General features: G+C 40.2%; 1 protein-coding gene across 1 annotated transcript in view; it reads left to right on the plus strand.

The window, feature by feature from the left end:
• Nucleotides 1–1008: 1008 nt before the first annotated feature.
• TMOD3 (tropomodulin 3) overlaps nucleotides 1009–18833 on the plus strand; it is an 83744-nt gene continuing 65919 nt past the window's right edge. The window contains exon 1 of the mRNA XM_027571650.2: nucleotides 1009–1176. The gene's annotated coding sequence lies outside the window, so the exon portion shown is untranslated. The remainder of the gene's footprint in view (nucleotides 1177–18833) is intronic.

An 18833-nucleotide genomic window follows, 5' to 3' on the forward strand; every position in this document is an offset into this window, starting at 1 on the left:
ATGGGTACTAGTTGCATGAAATTCCAGGGTATTTACTTTACCTAGGGTGCTTCCTGCTCTGAAGGGAAGACTGTAAATGACAGGACAGGTTTAACCATTAGTCGGTTTCCACACCAGGAGTATCTAGAATGTAGGGCAAGCAGGCACTTCGTTCTCTTCCTGGTTGCATCCGTCAAAGAAGGTGTATCAAAGCTGAGCATGACTCCTGGGAATGGTTTAGTCATGAAAAGCAGGCCAGAAAAATTACCAATGAGTGACTAAGGGAATGAATGGAAGACCATTGCTGTTCCCTCTCCCCAGAGCCCAGCACAAAAGGCAGCCATTTCATAGGCCACCGTGGAACTGCCTTCTGACATATTCCCATTCTCCTCGTCTTCCCCTCCAGGCTACCCATCTGTCCCAGGCCCCTCCTTTGAGCAGCACTTCTGTTTTTTTCTCCCACTCATATTAACCCAGCTTCACCCCATGGTGTAGAGCTTGAGACTGGAATGGGAAGATGGGTTGGGGCCAAAACTGTCTGGGAATATAGGGGCTATCCCTGCGACATCGTCCCTGGTTGCATGCCCAAGGAAATCACTAGGGTCACTACGCCCTTGAGATGACATCTGCCTGATTTATGCCCCTTTTGTGCCTTCGTCTTTGTTTACTTTTCTATCAGCTTTTCATGACGAGTTTAAAGCCTCGATGTCATGTTCTTGCATTAGCAAGCAAGGGTACAGTACAAGTCCTGCCTTGTGTGCCTCTTTAGTAAAAGTCAAAGTAAGGAGGAAATCTATACCAAAGAGCCTCGAGTTGCTGTTTATAGCTCCCAAAGGGTCGAGGGTAGATATTTCCACTAGTAAAGATTGTTGTCCCCGGCTGGAGTAAGGCTTACTATCCTCAGCCGCTTCCAACATCCTGCAGATTGCAAAGACTAGGGTCAGCGCTGAGCGTCGCCCTCCTCGCTGGAACTACAACTCCCAGGATGCCCCCGCGACTTGGGAGTGCGCATGCGCGTCTGTGGCGGAGGGGGAACCAGCCGCACCGACCGAGCCGTCGGGTTGGGGCAGCCGCGGGCGAGTGGATCGAGCAACTCCCAACGAGACGCAGGCGGACGGGCGGGTGCTGGGAACCGAGGGACAGGTCATTCCCGCGGGTCTGTGAAGAAGGTCGGCGGCCCCAGCGGGTGCCAGTCAGGTAAGCCCAGCCGGGTGCTTTCCAGGAAGTCCGTCTGCGGGCGCAGGCTGGGAGGCGCACCGGCCATGGTGGCTGAGGAGGGAGAGGTTGCTGCCTTCCAGCCGCCGGCCCCGGTCTCCTAACTTACCGGTGTCTCTCGCGGAGCGGGGAGACGTTGGGGACTGCTTGGGGGAGGAGGCGAACGGGCCCGGGTGGGGGTCGTGGGGCGCGCTGGGCGTTGCCCGCGGTGGAGGCGCGCGAACCCTCGGTTGCTGATGAATCACTCGTGGGCCCGGCCTCCCCGGGTTCGGGACCGGCCCCTTCCCCTCCCGCCGGAGCCCGCGCCTGCCGAAGCTGTGCGAGGCGCAGCTGGGAGACGATCCTTTTAAAAAGGTTTTCTCCCCAAGATTCCTTCAAAGGCTTCTGCTGGTTGGAAGTTAGAAAGAGAAGAAAGGGGGGGGAACCCCTTAGGTCACACCCTTTTGCGGGCGGGGAGAGGGGGATTAAAATCTGGCTTGTTTTGGATTTGCCGTTTTTGATCCGTATCCTCTGCCTTAAAATAAATTCCTGGCTCCTGTGCAGCACAGCTGGATTCAGCTGTGAAGTTTGTGTTGATTTGCTTTGAGGACGTGACTGGGTCGTTGTATTTTTGCTTATGAAGTTGGTGTGTTTCCTCTGCAAGCCTGCAGTCTAATTACAAACAAATGGGAAACAGCACCTTTTTTTTTTTTAATGTTTAGTTAAGAATCGCATTTCCAACTTGCCCTTGGCTTCTCTTAAAACCAAAAGTCATCTGGTAATGAACACTGCAGTAAAACTTATCCCAGGAGGTCATACTTGAACAGGAAATAAGCCTGTGGAGATGTAAATTAGTTATGTGCGGTCTCCCTTGGTTTGTAACATTTTCATGCAGCTCATTTTTCTTTTTCTGAGAATCCTTCAGATTAACTTTTTGGCAGATTAGGTTGATTAATTAATTGACCTGTCAAAACAGTATATTAGGCTTAGAAAAATAGTTTAGTCCAGCCTCACTTTTGCTAGTCTCTTCCTTCTAGTCCTTGGCATCTTTTACCCTACCGCTTCTTTAAGAGTTCCGAAGTCATTATATTTAAAATCCCCTTTCTAACTCATTTCTAGGAAAGAAACAAAAAGAGAATTAAAATGTAAGACCCAGTATATTCTAACTCTGTAAGCTTGCTTTCCATCTGGTGAGGATTTCTAGTTTGCTCATCTCTTATTTTTTTTAAGTAATCTCTGCACCTCACCTGGGGCTCGAATTCACAACCCCGGGATCAAGAATCTCATGCTCTACCCAGCCATCCAGGTGCCCAGAGTTTGTTATTAGTGACACCTGGGTGGCTCAGTCAGTTAAGTGCCTTCGGCTAAGGTCGTGGTCCTTGGGTCCTGGGATGAGCCCGCATTTGGGCTCCCTGCTCAGCGGGGGGTCTGCGTCTCCCTCTGCCTCTCCCTCTGCTTATGCTCTCTCTTTCTTGCTCAAATCTTTTTTAAACAATTTAAAACAAATAAAATGAGGTTATTAGACCAGATGACCCCAAGATTATTCTAGCCCTAAATATCTCTGATTTTTAAAATTCACTTATTTTATTCATTCAGGAAACATTGGCCACATTTGTCATTCTGAGACCTGTGGCAGGCCCGAAGGAACAAAAGTGATTTCCTGAGGATATTACTGTCCCAGTGCTCAATTTCTTTTAATCATATTTTTATGACTAATTCTAAAGTTTTGTGGTCTATCCTCCAGGCCAAATTATTCTCCAGTTAATAACTTCACCTAAAGGTAAATACATATATAAAGTTAAATACGTGCAGGTCACATCCCATTACAATGATCAGTTTCATTCTAATCAGAGATTTTTCAGGTCTCTGCTACTGGCCTATTTAAATAAAACACACGGTCAGTACAATAGAAAGGACTTGAAGGGTGTAGAGTGGTACTTCTCAGACTTCAGCATGCATAAATGTTGAAGAATTGAAGGTCCTTAGAATCTGCATGTCACGTAAGGAATGCTGTAGTCTTTCACATTTTAAATATCAAGGGATGGGAGATGTTTGAAGGTGTTTATAATAACCGGTGCTGATTGCTGTGATATTAGATACATAGCAATGGCTTTTCCCAACTCTTAATTTTTAAAAATAGTCCCATTCGTTCCAACAGAAATAATTGCCTTCACAAGTTTTTTCTGTTCTTTCTCCTTTTTGTCTCCTCTCCTTACTTTTCCTTTCTCTTTGCTTTGTCCTCTCAGCTTTTTTCTCTCATCTTCTTCCACCTTCAACTGTTTTCATTCCCATTTATTCAGTAATTCACTAATTGAACACGTATGTGTTTTGCCCCATCCTGTACAGGGCACTATCATAGGGTCATGGTGAATACAGATGTATAAAACATGGTTTTTGTCCGGGAGCTTACGCCCTCTTATATTAGGCAAGTGTACTTGTTTATAGTTCAGAGCACTACTGTAAAAGCCATGTGTAGGGAATAAAAACCTGCAGTTGGTATTCAGAAGGAGAGATCTTTTACAGTTGTGGAGGTGCGAAACGATGGAATCATCTTTTTTCCCCACTCACTGGTCATCACTGTCTCCCCCACCCCACCCCACCCCTGGCCCCCCAGGCTATACTCTTTGCTGTTTTGAGTATGTGACAAATCTACATCGAATATAGTACAATTTTGTAAATTTATTTATTTGGAACCTGGGGTGAGCTGGCTATATGAAAATCAATTAGCAATATCATAGGGAGAGTGAGAGGCCATGGGGATAAAAATATACCTGGGGTAGAGACCAAAAGAGGAAGAGGAAAAAATGAAGAGAAAGACAAAAAGAAGACCTAGTAAAACAGGAGAAAACGGCTCCATGGGCTTTCAGATGTCAGTCTGATGTACTAATATATATTACTAATGTAATAAGTCTTGTTATTTAGGCTGTGTTATTTTTTAAAGATCCAGTTAGCTAGCAGACTATTCATCATGCTTTCCAATTCTTAAATTTAAATATGTATGGGCTCTATCTTAATTAAAATAGTTGAGGAGGGCATTATTTTCTAGGGTGTCGTAGTGGCTAAAGCAATATTGTTCTCCTGTCAGTGACTTTCTTTGAAGACATTTGATTTATATGTCTTATTCTCATTTTTTTTTAAAAAAAGATGTTATTCTTTTAAGTAATCCCTACACCCAGTGGGGGGCCTGAACCTACAACCCTGAGATCGAGAGTCATGCTCCACCCATTGAGCCAGCGAGGTATCCCCACATATTCTCATTTTTATAGCAGATCCACACAACTATAAATCACAATTATAAAATCGTATTGAGAGGAAAAGGCTATAGAAAACAGAAGTCTGCTGGACTTCTGACAGTCCATTAGGTACATACTGAAATTGTGAAGAATCAAACTAAATTTGCTATTTATGAAAAATTAAACATGAACACATATTCTAATATCTATGTAATCCATTAGGTTATTTGCGGTAATGAAGGAATAGAGATGTGAATAATTCAGAGTGGCAAATAATTGAAATTGTAGGTGTCTATTATGTCATATTCTAGAATTTCATTTGAAACAAAATGATTAACATATCTTGAAGCAAAGTGCTACTTTGTATTTTTATTGAGGTATAATTAATATTCAATAAAAAACATGTTAAATGTACAGTTCAGGGAGTTCTAACAACTTTATACACTGTAACTTCTACCAGAATAAGATCAAAAACATTTTTATCACTGTAAAAATTTCCCTCATGCCCCTTTCCAGTCATTTCCTCACCCACTGTCCTCCACTGGAGGCAACCACTTTCAGCTCTGTATTTCTGACACCATAGATTTGTTTTGCTTAGTCTTGGACTTTACATAAATGGAGTCCTACAGTAGTATATGCTTTTTTTGTGTTTGGCTTCTTTCATGTAATATGTCTTTGAGATCAGTGTTGTATCAGTGGTTGGTACTTCTTTTTTAAAAAGATTTTATTAGAGGGCACAAGCAGGGGGAGGGGCAGAGGGAGAGGGACAAGCTGACTCAGTGCAGGGCTTGGCAGGGGGCTCAAGGCTCAGCGAGCGGGAGGTTGGGGGGGTGCTCGATCCCAGGACCCTGACTGAGATCATGACCTGAGTCAAAGTCAGATGCTTAACAGACTGAGCCACCCAGGCGCCCCAGTTGGTACATTTTTATCGAGGAATAGTATTCCATTGAATTTAATATAGCCTAATTTCTTTATCTGTTTTATTTTTGATGGATGTTTGGGTTTTTTCCAGGATTGGGTTATTAGAAGTAAAGTTGCTATGAACATTTCCTTTACAAGTCTCTTGTGGGTAGATGTTTTCATTTTTCTTGATAAATACCTAGGAGTGGAATTACTGAGTCATAGGATAGATGTATGTTTAACTTTATTAAAAAACTGCCACACGGTTCTCCAAAGTGGTTTATATGAGTTCCAGTTGCTTCACATTTTTAATGTTGCCAAATTTTAGTGCTGTCAGTCTTTTTTATTTTAGCCACATTAGAAGCTGTAAAATGGTACCTCATTATAGTTTTAATTTGTATTTTTTTTCTAAGATTTTATTTATTTGTCAGAGAAAGAGAGAGCGTGTGCAAGCACAAGCAGGGGGAGTGGCAGGCAGAGGGAGAGGGAGAAGCAGGCTCCCCACCAAGCTAGCAGCCCGATGCGGGACTCCATCTCAGGACCCTGGAATCATAACCTGAGCTGAAGGCAGCCGCTTAACCGACTGAGCCACCCAGGTGTCCTTTAATTTGTATTTTTTTGACAATTAAGGATGTTGAAAGCTTTCCTGTGTATTAATTGGCTTTTCTTGTAAAGTATCTGTTAAAGTTTTTGCCTGTTTTTTCACTGGATGGTTCATGTTTTCATTGTTGTTTGTAGGAGTTCTTTATATATTTGTGAGTACAAGTCCTTTTCAGATATACAATATTTTTTACCCAGCCTGTGGCTTTTCTATTTATTTTCTTGATGATGTTGTGAGCAGAAATTTTTAATTTCTATTAAGTCCGTTTTATCAGTTTTTAACTTTATGGTTAGTGTTTTTTGTGCCTATCACCAGGGTTGCGAAGATATTTTCCATTTCTTTCCCAAAGCATTCTTGTTCTAGGTTTTACATTTAGCTCTGTGATCCATCTCAAATTAATTTTTCTGTTAAGATGGGAGGTAGGAGTTAGGTTCATTTTCTCTCTATACAGATATCTAGTTGTTCCAGCAACGTAGCTAAAAAAAATTTTGCCTTTCTCCGTTAGATGGACTTAATTGAAAATCAATAGAGCGGGGCGCCTGGGTGGCTCAGTCGTTAAGCGTCTGCCTTCGGCTCAGGTCATGATCCCAGGGTCCTGGGATCGAGCCCCGCATCGGGCTCCCTGCTCGGCGGGAAGCCTGCTTCTCCCTCTCCCACTTCCCCTGCTTGTGTTCTCGTTCGCTCTCGCTCTCGCTCTCGCTGTCTCTCTCTGTCAAATAAATAAATAATCTTGAAAATCAATATAGCTATTTTTTATTCTCATTGTGCTTTTCAGTTTCTTAAGCATAGGCCCTGTATCTTTAAAAACAAAAGGAAAATACAAAAAACTTTCATGCACTTCTTTCAGACTGCAGCTACCCTGAGATTGATCCAGGGCTGGTTACCTTATATTTTCTGATGCGGGAATGCCAATAATGAATTTGAATTTGAATGGCTTTCCTGTGGGTTGAGGTAATGGAGGCAACCTCAGTTTCAGTAGCAGTTGCACCCTGCCCATAAGCCAGGCTGATACTGGGGAGATAGGAGATTCAAGCCCAGAGAGATCACCTAGGATTCTATTAGAGCAAGCTGTAGAGAGCTTAATATTTTCTTGTTTATTGATTTGGTGAAAATAGATATAAGTGTATACAATCCATGTGTTTTAGTTTCCATCGTTCTGCTACACTACAGTCTAGTCCCGTCCTTTGTGCCACACAATTCCTGAATTTGTCTTGGAACAGTTTCTAAGGAGATGAGTTGGTTATTTTTTCTCCCAGATTTTGACTGATAACACAATACAGTGTTATTTTTTAAAGAGTGTCACCTCAACTGTGAGGTAGGAAAGATGTTGGGATTTGGAGCCAGTGGCCAAGAAAGAATTCTTGAGACATCTTTGGTGCAAAAACGTAGTTTTATTAAAGCACGGCGACAGAATTTGTAGGCAGAAAGAGCTGTACTGGGGTCGTGAGGAGTGGCCCATTATATACTTTCAGGTTGGGAGGGGGTTAGGGATAGCGTAAGTCTCTAAGGATTTGGAAGCAAGGTTTCCAGGACCTTGATGGGGCGTAGCTATTGTTGGGAAAAGTCATTTATTACTGTCTAATAAACCTTAGTCAGGAGACCCTTCAGAGGTATATCAGTGGGTCATATGCTTGGGGGATAACTGCCAACGTATATCTTGGGGGTTAGAGATAAAGGAAGTTTCCAAAGGAACTTTCATACCCTAATGTAGACCCATAGGATTCTGGGGGTCGGGCTAAGATGCCTTTTGCCCCTAGCAAAGCATTAACATCCAGGCAGCTGAGTTCCTAGAGGAATGTCACTCTGCCTGTCTCAGGCACTTGTCAAGGGGCTGCAAGTAGTAAGCAAATTTAGTTTTTCCTTTGCCTTTGTTTCCCACACCAAACTGTGTGGGTTATGGTGTACCTGTTCTTTTCTGTTCAGACACGGAACAATAGTCAGTAAACACTGTCTCCCACATGTGTGTCATCCTTGTTAGTAAAGCCAAAGCTGGAAACGGAGAAAAGACCAGTTAGGGGACTTTTTTGTGGGGAATCTTGAATCCAAAGCTTAAGTAAAGTAGAAGCAAAGTTAATAGTTTCAAAGACAGGTTACCTTTCTATGGAAATACAGGACTGCTCTGGTTTCCTTATTTTCTCTCTCTAATATGTAACAGCTTTATTGAAATTCACACAACGTCCAGTTCGCCCATTGAAAGAGTACCAGTCAGTGAATTTTAGTATATTCAGAGAGTTGAGCAACCATCACCACAGTCCATTTTAGAACATTTTCATCACACCAAAAAAGAAGCCCCTTACCCGTTAGCAGTTGCTGCCGGTTTTCCCCAGCCTCTCCCATCCCCCACGCCCCAGACAACCATTAATCTGCTTTCTGTCTCCATGGGTTTGCCTATGCTGGGCATTTCAGCAAAATGGAATTATACAGTATATAGTCTTTTGTGACTGGTTTCTTTTGCCCTTATACTCTTAATAGTTTGAGAATCATTGAAATACAGACAAGCAACTTTCCTTCACAGATGTGCACACTTCTTGACCTGTAAAGATATACACTCCCTCAGGTACATATGCTCAAACACCTACACCTACTCACTAAAGAACACAAACACACCAAGACAAACTTGCAAACTAAGGTACCTGATACACAGAGATAACCCTTTAGAAATAAACAGTTTCCTATCAGTGCATATCTAAGCACTAATATACAAGTACACGCAAGTGAATACAGTTCCTGAAGTCGGTGAGAAAAAATGGATGAAAACATGGCAAGCTGGGAGTAAATGAGGGCTCAGGACAAGAATGAAGGAGAGTGTGATAGCAGGTTGAATTTATTTCACGTGTATTCTCTGGGTGTTTAAGAAACTTCCTAGAGCTTTTAGTTGTTTTAAGCAGAAGCAACAGTCTGACATTTATGTATTATTTAATATGTATATAGGCATATAGGTAAGAGTCTTGGAGTTCCTGAGCCTATTGCATAGCAGTCCCTTTGAGCAGGCGGTTATTGTTATTATAAGTTAAGGGATTTCTATATGGAAAACTATAACCAACAAAATATTTTGGTTCCCTGGGGGTGGTGGTATCTTTTTAGTGAAGAGTCATTATGGAATATTTCTTTGATATATATACAGTGAAAAGAGAGGAGGCCCCTCAAATGTATACATTATAAGTCTGGTGTCTATATTCAGGCAGCCCTTACCCTAGGGCAGGTATGGCAAAATTTGAAATAACCCCAAGATTTATTTTTGTTCACGGTGAGTGATTATTAACCCAAGTTAGTATTCTTAAAGAACTCTTTCTTTGTTTCTTCCTTAATATTGCCACTGGAATATTATACCTGCTCAGTGAGAGTATGGGAGTAGGTGGGAGTGGGGTGGTGGTGGGGCAGAATGCTTAATTAGATTGGCAAATATCAATAAATATGTGATTATTTGAAAGTCAAACACATTTTCACCCCTGCAAGGCCTTGTTAGTCATCAGCACACCCTTTACACCTGCCTCTGCTTTTGCCACTTTGTTTGAGCCCCCATTATTACTCCTCTTTGTCAGTCTTTTTTAATTCAATTAACATATGGTGTATTATTAGTTTCAGAGGTAGAGTTTAGTGATTCATCAGTTGCATTTAACACCCAGTGCTCATAACATCAAGTGCCCTCCTTAATGCCCACCACGCAGTTACCCCATCCCCCACGCCTCCCCTCCAGCAGCCCTCAGTTCTCTATAGTTAAGAGTCTCTTACGGTTTGTCTCTGATTTTGTTTTATTTTATTTTTCCCTCCCTTCCCCTATGATCCTCTGTTTTGTTTCTTAAACTCCACATATGAGTGAAATCATATAATTGTCTTTCTCTGATTAACTTATTTTGCTCAGCATAGTTCCGTCCATGTTGTTGCAAATGTTAAGATTTCTCTTTTTTTTTTTTTGATGGCTGAGTAATATCCCGTGTGTGTGTGTGTGTGTGTGTGTGTGTGTGTGTGTGTGTGTGTGTGTGTGTTTATCTATTCAACTGTCGATGGATATCTGGGCTCTTTCCATAGTTTGGCTAGTCAAACAATCTTTCTACTCTCCTGAGACATGGTACTGCATCCCAAGTGAACTCCTGGGTATAGTTTGCTCTCCAGAGAGTAGTGCTTGTCACTGCATTCAGCTCCTTAGCCTTCCCTCTTTTCTTTCTGTCTTTTCCCACTGCCATATCCTCTTTTTGTCTTTTCCCACTGCCAAAACCTTAGTTCTGACTTAACTCCTTTTCAGTAAGATACCAGGGAAGCATCTTCAAAGAAATGTTGTTTGAACTGTCCCTGAAAGATGTGAAAGGATTTGAACATGAGAAAAGGGGAAAAGGGATAACAAACAGTGTGGTCTGAGGGTTGGAGGCAGAAAAGCAAGGAACTGTACTACTTTGGCCAGAATACAGGGTGCTTGAAGATCACTCCTTCCCTTTTACTTTTCTTCCTCTCCTTTTGCTGGTTCCGCTCCCATTCCTTCCCCACCCCTAGCATGTACTTGATCTCTTTCCTTAGTATATACTTCTCTGTCTGTCTAGCTAAATCTGTCCTTCCTTGACCACCCACAGTGATCTCAGAACTTTTGTAGCACTATTTACCAGTCCCATTCTTTTATCAGTTAATTTTATTTTGCTTTGATTTTTTTTTTTAAATAGCTTTATGTACATGTCTCATTTTCCCAAATAGGGTGTATTAGCCAAGGTTCTTTGGTCTCAGGGAACACGACCCACTTAAGCTAGCCTTCCAGAAGGTATGGTGGCAGGGCTGGGAATTGTAGTGGATTGTTGAGACAGCTGAGCTCCCTTATAGCTGGGTTCTCACCCGGACCCAGAGCAGGCACTTGGAAAGCCCCTGATGAACTCCCCCCCTTCCTGCAGCTTGCATGGACTCTCTTCAGCTTCCTTTTGTGCCTCTGCTCCATTGTAGGACAGTAATTTGGATTTTTAAGACTGTATACTACAATATTTACCTGTCTTGATTATTGAGGTTTTTCTGGCACCCTCTTAAATCAAGGCACGTGCCTTTCTCCCTCACCCTTGCCCCAGCCCTGCTTCATCGTCTCCTTTTTGGACTGGCTTTTTCTTGGCTTTTGCTTTCCCCTTAGCTTCAGCATAAATGTGACTTAAACTTGGTGTGATGCTGCCCCCAGACCCAATGACATGTGATCTCTCAATTTAGGTTTTGTTTCCCAGCTTTCCATATTCCTGGTGAAGGATTGATCTATCCTGCTTGGGCTAGGGATATCCCTTGTACCAAGTATCTGTGAGGGAAGGGGCATTGATGGTTGCTTAGGCTGGGTACTGAACAGGGCCTGGGGTAAGGCTGGGCCCAGACAAGGGGGCTGAGGGTTGGTCATCTCCAGACATGCTTATTTTGGTACCTGTGGTCAGAGGAAAATGACTGTGCCTTTACTTTTTTGTATCTGCACTGCATCTAGCCGATTAACAGCTAAAAAGTAGGTGTGTCTCTTATTTAGTATCTGTTTATTACCATGACTCTCTGACCTTTTGACCATTAGAATTAACCTTGGAGATAACAGACTAATCAGAGCAATATTTGTAACATTTAACATAAATTACTGAAATTTGTTTTATCATTTGAATGATTTATAATTTTAGAATAAATTAACTATTTTTTTACTTTTTTTGATTAACTATTAAACATTTTTGAAATTTATTTCCTAGTTCAGAAAGAAAAGGGAAATAGAGTGTTGATAATCAATTGAATAAAAAGTGATAATAGGACTTTATTGACTCTGACCCCTGGCCCAGTTAGGTTATGGTTAAATCAGGTTACACCCATCATTGATCTCACAGCTTACTGATCCCCCCCTTATTTTATTATACACTTATTTAGTGTCTATTATGTTGCAGGCACTATGATGGTATGATAATATAAATAATAATATAAAATAATATCTAAAATAATATAGAAGTTAAGTGCCTGTCTTCAAAGTGCTCACAGCCTATGGAGGAAACAGATATTACACAATTGATTATAATATGGTGAGATAAATTTTGATAGAACTGTGGGCAAGGTGATGACTTGGCACCTCTCTTCTATTTTCTTGGTATACATCCATCTCCCATTTTTATGTATTCTTTTTTAGTCTTCATCTCTCTTACCCAGTCTCTGCAATTAACTGTATTATATGAATCACAGCATAGTAATATCTCATTTACCTAATATGAACGAATGAATTCCTTAAAAATGAACTTTGAGAATAATTAATAATGACTTTATTAGCTAACATTTAGTGAACACTTGTGTGTCAAGAACTATTCTAAGTGATTTATATGTAGTAATTCATCCAATGAATTAATATATCAGCCCCATGAGATAGGTACTATTATTATTTTTGTTTTACAGATGAGAAAACAGAGGGACAAAAGTTAGTTCACTATATTGTCCAAGGTTACAAATTGAAATCTTTGTGGGAAAATTGAAATCTTTTAAAAATCTATTTTAAATGTCATTTTTTATAAAAATGTATTATAAAGTTTCTCCTGATATTTTTTTTTTGAAGATTTTATTTATTTTGACAGAGACACAGTGAGAGAGGGAACACAAGCAGGGGGAGTGGGAGAGGGAGAAGGAGGCTCCCCGCTGAGCCGGGAGCCCGATGTGGGGCTCGATCCCAGGACCCTGGGATCATGACCTGAGCCACCCAGGCACCCCAAGTTTTTCCTGATCTTTCTTCTTCTTTTTTTTCTTTTTCATCATGGTAAGTGTACTATTTAATTCCCATCATCCATTTCAACCCATCCCCCCCACCCCCCTCTGGTAACCATCTGTTACCACCAGCATCTTAGAGTACAAACCCCACCTGGGAGATTTAATTGTTGCAAATGGCAAGATTTCATTCTTTTTCGTGGCCGAATAATGCTCCATTGTATACCACATCTTCTTTATCCATTCATCTGTTGATGGACACTTGGACTGCTTCCATATCAGTATTTCTGTATCCTTTGGGTAAATACCTAGTAGTGCAATTGCTGAGTTGTAGGGTAGTTCTTTTTTTAACTTTTTGAGGAACCTCCATAGTGTTTTCCACTGTGGCTGCACCAGTTTGCATTCCCACCAACAGTGCAAGAGGGTTCTTTTTTCTCTACATTCTCACCAACACTTGCTTTTTCTTGTGTTTTTTTTATTTTAGCCATTCTGACAGGTGTAAGGTGATAGCTCATTGTAGTTTTAATTTGCATTTCCCTGATGATGAGTGATGTTGAGCATCTTTTCATGTGTCTGTTGGCCATATGTATGTCTTCTTTGGAGAAATGTCCCTTGTTCTGTCCATTTTTTAATTGGATTATTTGTTAAATTTGGGTGTTGAGTTGTATTAGTTCCTTATATATTTTGGGTACTAACTCTTTATTGAATATATCTTTTGCAAGTATCTTCTTCTAATTCAGTAGGTTGCCTTTCAGTTTTGTTGATTGTTTCCTTTGCTGTGCAGAAGCTTTTTATTTTGATGTAGCCCTGATAGTTTATTTTTGCTTTTGTTTCCCTTGTCTCTGGAGACATATCTAGAAATTACTTCCTGTGCTCTCTTCAAGGATTTTAATAGTTTCAGGTCTCACATTTAGGTCTTTAACCCATTTTGAGTTTATTTTTGTGTATGTGAAAGTAGTCCAGTGTCATTTTTTTGCATGTAGCTGTCCGATATTCCCAGCGCCATTTGTTGATGACTGATCTTAAATGGGATCCTTCAAACTTAATTTAACCAAGATGATTTGGAGGATATAAAGTTTAGAATAAATTGTGTGCAATTGACTTGCCTTCTGAGGTTGTTGACGTTTATAGGCTGTTGGCAATTGCATTAAATTGTTCCACACTTTCGTATTTTAGTTATTTTATAGTTTATCCTTCTCTTTTGCCTCCAGCTGTGGCTTCTTGTTGCCAGTTACTGTCACTTCAGTAATTTGTTTCTGTTAATGTGTAGTGTGTTGTAACATAAAAGTAAAACCATGGTAGAAAGTGAGTATTTTTCTAGAGGCAGTGTTATGTAGTGTAAAAAGCATGGATTTTGGGGTCAGGTTCAAATCTCACATCCACTGTTGAGAAAGAAGTTATATACCCTTGGGCAGGCACTTTATTGTCTGAGCCTCAGTTTCTTCGTTTATGAAATGGGGATAGTAATATTTTGCAGAATTAATATGAGGAGATGTATATGGTAAAGTACCTGGCATATAATAGATATGCAGATAAAAGTTGATTCCTTTTTTTTTTCCTGCCCCCATTATATCAGAATATGGCATCTGGATTCCTTGTTAATTTGAGAAACTCAGGTAAATGAAAGAAATATGTTTTTAAGATGTAAGATACCATCTTATTCTATCACTTAAAAATATATTTCAGGGGCGTTTGGGTGGCTCAGATGGTTAGGCATATGCCTTCGGCTCAGGTCATGATCTCCAGGTCCTGGGATCAAGCCCCACATCGGGCTCCTAGCTGGCTGGCTCAGCAGGGAGCCTGCCTCTCCCCCTGCTTGTATGCTGTCTCTGTCTCTCTCACATGAATAAATAAAATCTTTATATATATATATATTTTTTTTTTCAGTTGGTATTATAACAGTCAATTTGAGAAATATTATCCTGAACTTTTGTTTCGGTTCCTCTAAGTAACCTCTTCTTCCCTGCATTAAATTGCCTTTACTTCTGTGTGGCTCTCTCGATTCCCTTGTCTGCTATTATAGGAAAACTGTCCATCAGCCCCTTTTAAAAGAGCCTGTGCCAAGGCAAACCTTATGACCCTGACGATAGTAACCAAGCTTCTTGGCCAATAGCAATGATTTCTAAGACTTCCCTTCTTTCATCAGTTCTGCTTTTTTTTTTTAAAGCTATCATCAGTCTTAAATATTAGTTTTTCTTTTCCTCCCCACTCCCTTCCATTTTCCATTCCCAGGAACTATTCCCATTAGCCGTCTGGTCCTCATTATTTCATTAGTTTTATGTGGTTTGGTTTTTATAGTATGTGTGTAAGTATTTTTCAGAGGTTTTCTTTTTGTAGTTTTTATTATTTATAGGGAACTCTCCTATCTTAGTATCATGAAAAATTTCAGTTTTTATAACAGGGTTTTTTGCCTTCTGTCTTAAAACCCCAATGAAAACCTGTGATACCCTCTCCTTCCTGGACTCTTGGATGCTTCACCACATGTAGATACTCCAGCTCAAGTCATCGAATCTGTTTTAAACAGTTTTATTGAAGCATAATTTACATACCATAAAATTCATCCATTTTAAATGTACAATTCAGTAATACCAAATAACTTTTCCTATCAAAAACTCTTCAGTGCTTTCTCTGGTCTAGAAGATGATAGTCAACTTGCCCTTTTCCCTTTTTCCCAAGATCACTTACGTGGGATGTGTGGATGTTGCTCCTGGCTGCCATGTGGTTACTTACAAGTATCACGTCTGTTGGTTATTGCTTCAGTTATTCATTTTAAATATTATAGTAACTTGTTAAGAATGAGGTTCTCTACACTTGGGACTCAGGGTCAAGGTTGGGGTGGGGGTAGTGCCATTTTCTTGAAGAATGGCTCCTTTTTGCCTGACTGTTGACTGATGAAACTCATTCTCTCTTAATATTCTCCACCTGAAGAGAATTATACGCTAACTCCAGGATCTGCAATCTCTTTGGTTCTGTAGTCTCCATCTCCCCTTTGAGACATCAAGACACATTATGCATATTGTAGACATGTGCCTTTTCAAACATTGTAACTGCTTTTCCATGTTAGTCTGAAAATTAATTTAATGGCTATAGCAAAGCTTGGTATGTCCCCAGCCTCCTGAAATAAATTAGAGTAAAACCGGCGGTATCTCTAAAAGTCACAAGTGCGCCGTTTCTCTGAAGGTGTATGAAATATCTTCACCATATAGGAGTGAGGCATGGTCTGGAGGAGCATGCATTCGTACCGGTCAGGGCACCAGACACCTGGATCAATGGCAAATATTGGGGCTAAATGGTGTGGCGCACCCTGAGCATTGTTGATCTTCAGAGTAGAAAAGAGACCAAGTAGGGTTGGAAGAGCTAGGAAGACCTCCCTTTGGAGAGGACGGACTTCAGCTAGTGTTTGAAGCGTGTACAGAATTTGGATAGAATGGAGAAGTGAAATTTGAGAATGGGGCTATGGAAGATCATCGGAAGAGAAGTACACACCACTGTGGGAAACAAATGAGGTAAAGGGGTGTAGTGAACTTACTTATGGGACCCTGGGGAAGCCAGCCAGGTTAGAGCAGAGGATTCCTAGTAATTCTTAGTGAAAGTAGGAAGGTGGAGTTTTATCAAAATTACCTGAGAACCTGTTAAAATACACCTAACAAATCAAAAATTCTAAGCAAAGGAATGAAATGTAAAAGCCCTGTTAAGGGAAGCATAATCAGGTGACTGTAAGCAAGATCATTAGAGTGGGAAAACAAGAGCTTGGAGTTTGCTTGTCCCTGGGAAAGAGGGCTTGGTAAAGCATTGTTTTTACTTCCTCTCTTTATAAGGATCCAGAAATTTCACTAGGTGTTGGAATTGTTCCTGGGAAGGGGCAGGGTCCAGATACACAAGGCTTTGAAGGCCTGAGCAGAACTTCAGAAGTTGGTTATTTCTCTTGATGTTTCTTTAGGGAGAAGGAAAAAACATCCTAAAACTCTCTTAAAATGGTTTTACTATTGGTCGCATAGATGGTTAGGTTTTTTTCTTACTTAACATTCTAAAATTCTTTTACTAGGACTCTGGTGGCTAATGCTTTTTGTTGTTTTGCTTTTCCACCAAAGTGCTTTTGCTATTTTTGGGTGTAGCATGCATAATTCAAAAGTCAAAGACAGTGTTTGTTACTGTTTTTTCATATACAGCATCACAATGCAACAAATGATAATTCTTTAAATTAAAAATAAAATAAATGCATATGAAACATAAAAGAGACCAGTGACCGCTGGTTATACATAGAGAGAGTGACTTTCCCTGTGTCTTTAGCTTTCCAATTTGTCCTTGGTTCTTGTGACTCTTTCTAGAGTTATTCCCAAGGCACCTATTTTTAAAATTTGAGTGATCCTAGACTCTTAGATCTGGAAGGATCTTAGGAGTCATTTGTTAACCCTTACATTTTCTTTTCTTTCTTTTTTTCTTAAGATTTTATTTATTAGAGAGAGAGAGCGCGCGCGCATAAGCAGGGGGAGGGGCAGAGGGAGAAGCAGACTTCCCACTCAGCAGGGAACCTGCAATACACGGGCTTGCTCAATTCCAGGACCCCGGGATCATGACCTGAACTGAAGGCAGATGCTTAACTGACTGAGCCACCCGGGCACCCCAACCCTTTCAGTTTCTTGTGCTAAAAGAGAAAAATGGAGCACATTTGAGGAATGGATGTATGTGAATAATGGGGTTGGGTGACATCTCTAAAATTCCTTAGAATATCACCATCTGAAACTGAAGCCTTTATGAAGCATGTTTCCCAAAGGTCTCTTTCCTAAATTCCAAATCTATTTTCCTTACTCTTAAGTCTTTCATATTATCTTCCAGTACTGCCCTACTCTTGAGTGTCTTGGTTTTAAAATTTAATAAAAATAGAGACAATAGTTAGATACTTTTAAATTTAAAAAGAGAAAATGAAATAAAGAGCAAGGCGAAATGAATGTGCTACTTTAGTATTTTTACTGTATTAATAAAATTTATATTTTGCAATTAAATTTTTTGCATTCATTCCTATAATTTATGATGTGTTGGGAATACATATTTTCATAAACCATTTCTATTTTATTTCAGGAAAATAGGAAATGGTAGAAATTTGCTTTATTTGGTGACTTTTCAGGAAAGCATTGATTAATATGGTCATTCCACTTTAACTTCTTTTTCTCTATTACACAACATTGGCCCATGTTTGAATTCATTATTTACTTTTTTTGTTGTTTAATCTATCTGTTCTGGTTTTTCTGGTTTTTCAAGTCCTTTTCCTGAAATATTTTACTTTATTGTTTTTGTGCTTATCTAGCATGATTCAGCTTTCATCTATTTCCTTCCTATTATAGATTGTTCAGCTTGGCAGTGATGAGGGCAAGTTACTATTTTTTTCCAAGGTTGAGTTAAATAGGGTTTCCTTAAGATGATAGACTATTAGAGCTAGAAGAAACTGGAGGCCCTTGAGCCCAGGGATAAAGTGAACAGGCTTCATCCTTTTGCCACTTCTCATCTGTTGGTAGTGGCTGCTTAAGGACTGAGGCGGAGTCTTTGCTCCCCTGGGAAAAGGCTGTTTGATTTGCAGTGTCCGCTGTGCACGTGGATGAGTCCATTGTCAGAACTGAAGCCATAATTTAGTTGTTCCTCATCTACCCAAGCAAACTGAGAAGTGAAGTGACTTGCTCATAGTCACAGAGCTCTTAGGACCAGTTCAGTGCTAGGAGCTAATTGCTAGGTGTTTTCTCCCTAAGGATTCTGGTATTCCTTCTGGATTTTTTTATTGTCGTTTTTCCTCCTTGAATTGAATTCTGTCAGGCACTTAAGTTTGTCAGTTTGTTGTATCTTCAGAAAAGACTCAGAAGTATTCATCAGGCAGTCTAAAGATAGAGACGATTGTTCTTATTTCTAGCAGAGAAAAGGGGCTTGAGTTATGTAGTTTAGCTAAAATTGAGAATTTTCATTTAAGACTCAAGGCTTTCCCATTAAATTTTTAAAACTTCATACTATCTTATCCCCATTATAATCAATTAGACCCACCCTCCCCAAAAAGGAGGGAAAAGTAGAATTTTATTTAGAAAGAATGAATTTTATTTGAAGATCAGTGGTTCAAAACAAAACCTGGTCATGAAGGATTAAAACACTAGCAGCATGAGGCAGGATAGGAAGATACTTTAAGAACTTTTTATTTTAGACATTTGTCTACTGTAATGCTTGGCATTTTGGTCAAGATAGTGCGTTATTTCACAATTACGAATAATACAATAAAA

The sequence above is a fragment of the Zalophus californianus genome, chromosome 6 (assembly GCF_009762305.2).
Source record: "Zalophus californianus isolate mZalCal1 chromosome 6, mZalCal1.pri.v2, whole genome shotgun sequence".
Lineage (NCBI taxonomy): Eukaryota > Metazoa > Chordata > Mammalia > Carnivora > Otariidae > Zalophus > Zalophus californianus.